The following is an 8,311-nucleotide window of genomic DNA, read 5'->3' on the forward strand; positions in this document are numbered from 1 at the left end:
ATCATACGAATTACTTTTCCAAGTGCTTCTTGTGCTCCAAATATACTGCTCTTGAATCTTAGCTAATCCAAATGCATCATTCAGATTCCTAGAATTAAGCATTCTGACAGGTAATCTGACTTCATCTTTTAAACCACTCAAGAAACAGCTAAGCTTGTTCTTCTCAGAAATACCTCTGATTCTATTCGAAATCAACTCAAATTCAGTTTTGTAAGCAATCACAGTACTTAAATGTTTCAACGAGCCTTTGGATCATCATAAGGAGATGATCCAAATCTGACTTGCATTGCTTGGGTTAACTCCTCCCAATAGCGAAACATACCAGCTTCACTGGCATCCTGGAACCATACTAATGCATCTTCATCCATATGAATAGAAGCAATAAAAATTCTCTGACCTGGAGGCACTTGATGATACAAGAAATATTGATTAGCTCGATACAGCCAAGCTGATGGATTCCTACCAGAAAACCTTGGAAATTCCAGCTTTATACCTCTAAAAATTGTTCTATCCACTGCTTCACGATACTGCCCTTCACCACACTGTTCAGGTACTTCATTGTGATTCAGATTCTGCATCTCTTCATGAGCCATAGTCCATTCACTGATAACCTGGAAACCTACTGCAAAACCTCCGTAAACCTCTTATCTTGCTTTTCTCTATCGATTCTTGCAGTTTCTTGCTATTGAACCAAAATCGCAATTGTATCTTCAATTTGTTTCTGTTGCCGATCATGTTGCTGCCTAAGGTGATTCAAAGAATCCACCACCTGTGCATAGGATCGTGTTCCTTCCGCCATGACTACTGATACCAATTGTAATGGACCCCGTTCACAATATTCTAGAAAGTTCCAAGAAGTGGGAAGAGAAGGAGAGAAAGAAGATCAAGAAGAAGAACGTAATTGACTGAATATTTTTCCTGCCTTTCTCTTCTTCTTCAATTCCGTATTTATAGTGTTTACATCTCTTCAAACGACAACGTTCTATATGAATCTACACTTATTCGAGTAAACCAAAACGACAACGTTCTACTTATTAGTTAGCACTCCATTAAAACTCACTCAAAACGACAGCGTACAATTAAAACACGTATTAAAGTCAGCTTAACGAACTAAACTGCCACTTTCCATCTTATTCACCTACGCAGAGCTGCCTTCCCTCTTTCAGAATCACCCACAACCACCTTCCATAGCCATCTTAACGGCTTCCTTCCATGACCATTACACATGTAATTACCAGCTTTTTATAAAAAGTGGGACCTATGAGAAAAAGTAAAGAAGTAAAGCCTAATCCCACTAATTATTTTGTTGTCTCACTTTAAAATGGTTTGCACCAAACTTGCACAGGACAGACTGGAAATCAAAAAATTATTTGTCCAAGTTCATGCAAATCTTGTACAAGTCCTTTAATAAAAAGAGGAATTAGATTCTACTCTTTTTTGGTGGGACGCGCTTATATCCATCATTACTCTAAAGAGGAAAGCTTGGCGATTGGATTATTAAAGTGTAAGTCTGATGAAAATCTGACTGTAAGGTATAGTTACCTTTTTGACAAGGAAGGTTCTTTGAGCACTGGCCAGCTGATCTATATTTGGGTCAAACAGTACAAGAAAGGAGCGTGCATGAGCTCGTGAAAAAGTATATAATGGAAACGGGAAAAAGTTGGCAAAATCAAAGTAAAAGGAAATCAATATGGTTATTATTGTAAATTAACTTCACAAGTTTAGAAGCTTACGAGTCCCGTGCAGAGAAGCTTTCAAATACATTTCTGATGAAACAAGAAACTAGTCAGCTTAGAAAACCTAGAAATCTTTAAAGATAAGTACAGAGTATGCGGTACTGATCAAGTAAGTAGGCTGAAATTAAGATTAAAAATGGCGATGTTTTTCTCACAGTGTGTCTCGACAATTAGTTGGTGACATAGAACTCTCTACGAAGTTATTGTAAGAAAGATCTAGATCACTGCAAATACATGTAAATAGTTTCCATTAATAACTCTTCATACATTCAAAAATTAAGGAAGAAAGGAAAAAAATTAATAAGGTTACAGAAATTTGAAGTAGAATTTAAGATGAATTTATTTACTCGTGATTATCTCTTCGTTTGATCCAGTCCGGAACTGTCCCGTTGAGCAAGTTGCGTGTCAGAAACCTGTTCAAATAGCAAGATAATCTTACGTACTCTGGTTAATTAAAGACAATCAATCGATCAGCATCGAAACCTTAACAAAATTTTCAGGCCAGTTGCGTACCAATAATTCAATTTACCTTTGAAAATTTCATTATGATCATGAATTCAGGCTCGGACCAACAAACATTATCGAGATTTATAATCATTAACAACGGAAGAAAATTCAGAGGGAAAATATTTTTTGAAATAAGCACAAAATGGGATACACAAACAGCGTGGAATACTTATAATATGGGTACAACCACCAAAATAATTCCCTAATATGTATATTCCTACATACGTACGGTTTCTACAGAATCACAGCTACAGGAATTAAAGGCCTTTATGCCTCATGCTCCCATGAATTAATATACATGGTTTTATATTTCTTTCAACTGCATCCTAGAAAAAATAGATGGAAGCTAGGCTATAGTTAAAGATAGATAAGGATCTGTTTGGTTATATGAAATCTCAGCTTGCATCTTTTCTGACAAGGCATGGAACAAAAAAGCGAAATCATGTCACCTATCTTTGTCCCTTTGTATGTTTAATTTGACCTAGTAGTACTTGTTCATTATTTATTAAAACTTCTCCGAAATATAGCTAGATTTTGAATCAACACATACATGTGCTGCAACTTTGCTCTATCATCAAACTCTGGAACACTTCCTTCCAATCTATTGAAGCTCAGATCTCTGCAGGGTTATAATGATAAAGTTGTCAGTGTACAAAAGAACAGTAAAATTGCGTAGAGATTAATGTGGTTTAAAGATAGAATCACGAAGACAAAATATATATACAGGAAAATGTTTTTCGCTCGATCAGAACATGTTCTATAAGTAAGCTAATGGACATTTCTTTCCAATGAAAACATTATAATTTATTGCTGAGATGACAGCTTAACAAAAACTACACGTTGTTCATAGAAATTGACAACTGCAGATAGGAGCCTAGCAAAAAACAAATACAACCCTAAATAACTGCTTTTTAAAAGGAACAGAATATTAAAAAAATAGGATAAATATTAATGATCCGGAAGAAAGAAATAAGGACACTATACAGGTAGGGAGAGAATATAACTTCAAGTACAGCTAAAGAATGAGGGAAGGAAAAGAGATCGAGAAGTTCCTCGAATTAATACAAAGTAAAGCCTCGAATTCGTCTACTGTCGTGCTGCTATTTTCAGAAGTACATGACCTCATTATAACGTTTCAGAGATCTCAAATCCAGTAAAGAATGAGAAAAATCTTTATTCAAGAGTATGGAACATCCTTAAGGAAATTAAAACTAACTGGCGGAAGGGTAGAGACACTAAAGTCTTTTATGACATTGATCATTGCATGTTGCTGGCTTGTTTTTAGGGCGATCGCAGAGAGTGGTATAATGCACACAACCCACTGTGGTTTTTCTTTCATTAGAAATAGAAATGAGACAAACAAAAAGGTACAGAAGAACTACAAAGTTTGGAGATGTGGCATTTCTTTTGATATGTATCCCGGAATTTGTCCCGAGAGATTGCAGCTCCTTAACATCCTGCAAAGTTGAAGAACATCATCTAAGCATAAATGCTATAACTTTGTATTGCTTCAGCTCTTAAAAAATATAGTATAAGATGACTTACAATCTATTCATGTTTGTCATGCTTCTTAAGTTCGGAAATATAGAACCCTCACCAAGTAAGTCACTAATTCTTCTGCACAAAATTGCATCATCCAGGACTGTTATTGTCTTAACCAATAAATCTTATTAATTTGAGTACAAAAGGAAGAAATCATATAGATTTTACAACTAAAAAACCCTTAGACAATAGAACTTACAGCTCAGTTAAATTACTCAAGACAGAAATGCTTGGAGGAACGGGCCCCGTGAGACCGCTAGCTTGGATCTCTCTATAATTTATAAGAGCATAATTCTCTTTTGTTAGATTTCATTAGAATATTCTACCAGAAGACATGATTTAAATGATATTATTTGGAAAAAGAAAATACATACAATTTCTGAAGCTTTTTCCAACTATTGAAAAAATCAGGTATTCTTCCGGTGAAGTTGTTACTGCTAATCCTACTGCATTTGGTCAAGGCAGAAACAAGATTAATGGGTAACATAGAAACATGAATTTTTCCAAAAATAAAACATGTAAAATGAGTATCAGAATACAAATGGCTGCACTCACAGTTCAGTTAAGTTTGTGAGATAAGTTAGATTGACTGGCAACTCTCCAGTGAGGAAGTTAGCATTGAGAATACTGCAGCCACCAAATGGGAAGTTCAGACCAGCTCAAGTTAGTGTGATTTGAAATTTTTTAATACATAAATTATCAAACAACAGGATAGGTGAAACTACTGACAGATTCTCCAAGTTAACCAACTTTCCAAGCTCAGGGGGAACAGTTCCAGAAAACCTATTGTTCTCTATGCTCCTGAAAATATATATATATATATATATATATATATATATATATATAAAAGTGATCTTCGTCAAATTGAAAGCAGGGAAAAGAAAAGAAAAGAAAAAAGAAATCAGTCAATTGTGCCATTTTCCCAAATAAAAGAGCATACAAAAATCTAAGAGTGGTAATTTTTCCCAGGTAGCTCGGAATTCTTCCCGATAACTTGTTTACAGCAGTGGACCTGTAGCCAATTATTTTAATTCAACAAGAATGAGCATTAATTTAGTGGCTAACTACAGTAGTATACATATTGTGTGAATTGAGAAGTGAGTGATTAATGTAATGTAATGTGTTATATTAAAACCCCAATAAAATACAGTACGTACAGACGTTCCAACTTTAGAGAAGTCCATGCGGATGGAATTGTACCAGTCAGATAGTTTCGATGCAACTCACTGAAACCATGAGAGGAAAGCTTGCAATTAGAGTTGAACTATAAATGTTTTTATTCTTTCAGATAGTTGGTTTCTTTACTTACAGCTCCGTTATGTGAGGCAACTTCACAAGGGATGTTGGAAGCACACCAGAAAGATCCTGCCCGGTAAGAAATCTGTATGACGTACAAGGATAGTTAAAGGCAAAGGATTAATGTAATCCGTTTACTCATAAGTTTATCAGGATGTTTCGGATAATATTCTCCTATTCTATAAGGAAAAACCTTGAGGCATGCTGCATTAATGTTCAACAACATTGTTTTTTATAAACGTACGGACTAAACAAAATAGCTAGGCAATTGCAAGATGCCAATATGAAAGAAGAAACAGTTCTATTGTGCTCTAACTAATTATAACTAATAGCATTTGCATGCAGCTCATGATCTGTAGACTGTATAGAATCATAGATAACGAATTGAATAGCAGGTGCCACAACGGAAATATCAATGATCAATTAAGGAAGTGTTCTGATCAAATTAAGAAACTGTATGAGATGTGTCAGATATTCCAGGGTGCAGGTTCTTTATCGGACTTTGAAAGTCATTTTTCAATAACTCACAAGCTTTGAAAAGATTCAGACGGCACAGGTCATCCCGAATAGATGTAATGGGGCTGCGACATCATAATCCATTGTTTAATTCATTCTATGAATTGTATATAAAGGGAGGTGATGCCATTTGTTTCGAAGATCATTCGCAATTTTTTTATTCCAAAATTTAGAGACGTTTTAAGTATAATATAAACAATTTCTACTTTTGTATTAAGAAAGTTTAATTTATCCAAAAAATTTCACTATCAAGATAAAAGGGATCATCAATGAAAGATAGGTTTCGTACAGTCCAACAACGTGACATTCACCATCAGGGTATGCACAATTGCATGCTATAGAATTGTTGTACGTTATTGGACCCAATTTCATGAGCCTTGGTGTTTCCCAACTTGGATCATTGCTGCATGGGTCTACAAGGAAATTCCAGTCCTTCATCCCCAGCTCTGCGGCTATTTGTGTAAGGGCTCCAACTGCAAAAATACACCAAATTCATTATGGAAGAATGACAGAGACACATCTCTTTTATAACTTTATCTAAATTTGCTGTCAAAATATTTTTCCTTCTCATTTTGACTTTATTTTGAATGTTTTGATTAAGAAAGGATTTTTCAAAAATTTCCATACAATTTCTTCTTATATGGGACATTACATCGAATCATTTGGTAAAATATCTCCAGCAGGATTGGTTTGTTTCTATTGTATTCCTCCACGATTTATGCTATTGTTGAAGAAGAATTCTTTCCGTGCTCTTATATATTATTGTAGCCAGTGCATGGTTGTCAAAGCACCACACTCACAATATACAAGCCATGCAGGAAAGGATGTGCAACAATCTCATAAAACAGAGCCTGCAGTAGATCATGCAAAGGATCACATTCTTAAAGCAAAACATGCAGACATACAAAATGCAGGTTCTGACCAAGCCGTGATGCACTGCACAGCAACAACCTCCAGACGAATTCCACTCACAAAGATGCTGTCAACAAACCATCCGTTATAGCACTACTTTCCATTTTGTCTGTATTAGCTGTATTGAGTAAATATTCTACCCATGCACTCTTGAACGTGTATATATACACTCGTTCCATTTGATTATAAATTGGTGTGAAGAAAATATACAGAGGAATTCTTCATAGCTTTTACTAAGTCTCAAGAAATCTAACATGGTATCAGAGCATACCAAGGACTAATCGTCCAACCATGTCAAATTCTTCAGGAACTGTTTCAGCCAATACTCCAACCTCCATTCCCTCCCTTCCCTTACCTAACTTCTCACACATTCTCTCTGTGAAACTCACCCCAAAAAACTACCTTCTATGGAAGGTACAAATTGTCCCCTACCTCCGAGGCCAAAGACTATACAAATACATTGATGGAACCTCTCCCTCCCCTCCTGAAACTCTTTCTAACAGATCTTCTAACCCAGAATATGAACAATGGTTCCAGCAAGATCAACTTGTTATGTCGGCACTTATCTCCTCATTATCAGAGTCTCTCATTTCCCAAGTAGTTGGATGTAACTCTGCCCGAGCTGTTTGGTTGTCTCTTGAATCATCCTATGCTTCTTCTTCCCAAGCCAAACTTGTCCAAACACAACTCAAACTTGCATCTCTAAAGAAAGGTTCTGACTCTATCTCAGAATACTTTCGACGTGCCAAATCTCTTGTTGATACCATGGCTACGGCTGGGCATCCGTTGCCCTCAAATGAATTTGTACCCTATCTCTTGGCTGGACTAGGTCCAGACTATGATCCTCTAGTGTCTTCAATCACCACCAGATTAGAGCCAATTTCTACTGACTCGTTATTAGGTCATCTTCTTTCTCACGAAGCAAGAATGCAACATCATGCTTTTAACTCTACAATCTTCTCGGAACCGTCAGCCAACTACACTGCTCGCAGTCAGTTTTTTGGTCGTGGATGAAATTCATTCCCGCGTGGTAGGCATAACTCTTGACGTAATCGAGGTGGACGTCAAAACAATCGTGGTCGTGGTCTTGTTAACTTCTCAGGTAACACTTTGACCAACTCCCTTTCTACTAGTTCTTCTGAATCTCGCCCCGTGTGCCAAGTTTGTAATAGGATGGGTCATATTGCGCTCACATGCATTTATCGCTTCAACCAAGCATATACATCTATTGCTCCTGCCTCTGCCCACTATACTGCCTCAACTTATGCCACTGACGGTGCCTGGTACCCTGACACAGCAGCCACAAATCACATAACCAGTGACCTTGCCAACTTTAATCTCCAGTCTGATGAATACCAAAGCTTGGATCAATTGCGAGTTGGTGATGGTTCCTTTGTGCCAATCACACATACGGGTTCAGCCACTTTTCCTTTACCTTCATCTAAATTCATCTTATCTAAAATGCTTTGTGTTCCATCTTTCACCAAGAACCTAATTTTTGTCAAACAATTTTACACTGATAATAATGTTAATTTTCAATTCTTTTTCGATCATTTCTGCGTAAAGGACTGTACCACGGGGACACTTCTACTCAAAGGGACAACAAATAATGGCCTCTACACATTCTCTGGGTCACCTTAAGCCGACTCAAGTGCACTCTCATCTATTTCATTGTGGCACTCACATCTAGGACACCCATCATTCAAGCTTGTTCAAAATATGCTTCTGCAGCATGGCCTACCTTTTGATCATCTTTCTTCTATGAAGTTTTGTAATGCATGTGCAATGGCAAAACATCATAG

At 36.6% G+C, this 8,311-nt stretch overlaps 1 pseudogene; it reads right to left on the reverse strand.

Moving 5' to 3' along the window:
• The window catches only part of LOC121268110, a 75,226-nt pseudogene extending 69,176 nt beyond the window's left edge, over positions 1–6,050 (reverse strand).
• Positions 6,051–8,311: the final 2,261 nt, after the last annotated feature.

Source organism: Juglans microcarpa x Juglans regia, chromosome 5S (genome assembly GCF_004785595.1).
Source record: "Juglans microcarpa x Juglans regia isolate MS1-56 chromosome 5S, Jm3101_v1.0, whole genome shotgun sequence".
Taxonomy (NCBI): Eukaryota; Viridiplantae; Streptophyta; class Magnoliopsida; order Fagales; family Juglandaceae; genus Juglans; species Juglans microcarpa x Juglans regia.